Genomic DNA, 236 nt, shown 5'->3' with positions numbered 1-236 from the left:
GTGGTGTTCATGTTCATAAATCCACTGTTCGCCATTGTTTTATTACGGTTTATCATCATTTCACTATTTATCACTGTTAATTTCGGCATAATTTTGCTTCCTACCGCAACGCCATATGATAATAGCTTCAACATCTTCAATCTCCACCCTAATCGCACTGGCTCTCCACCACAGTATGTCGGTATTTTAGCATCTGCTAGGATTCAGCTCAGTCCTTTGCACTTGTAACTACCACT

This window comes from Penaeus monodon, chromosome 24, assembly GCF_015228065.2.
Source record: "Penaeus monodon isolate SGIC_2016 chromosome 24, NSTDA_Pmon_1, whole genome shotgun sequence".
In the NCBI taxonomy this organism is placed as follows: Eukaryota; Metazoa; Arthropoda; class Malacostraca; order Decapoda; family Penaeidae; genus Penaeus; species Penaeus monodon.
Note: the sequence above shows the minus strand (reverse complement) of the source record.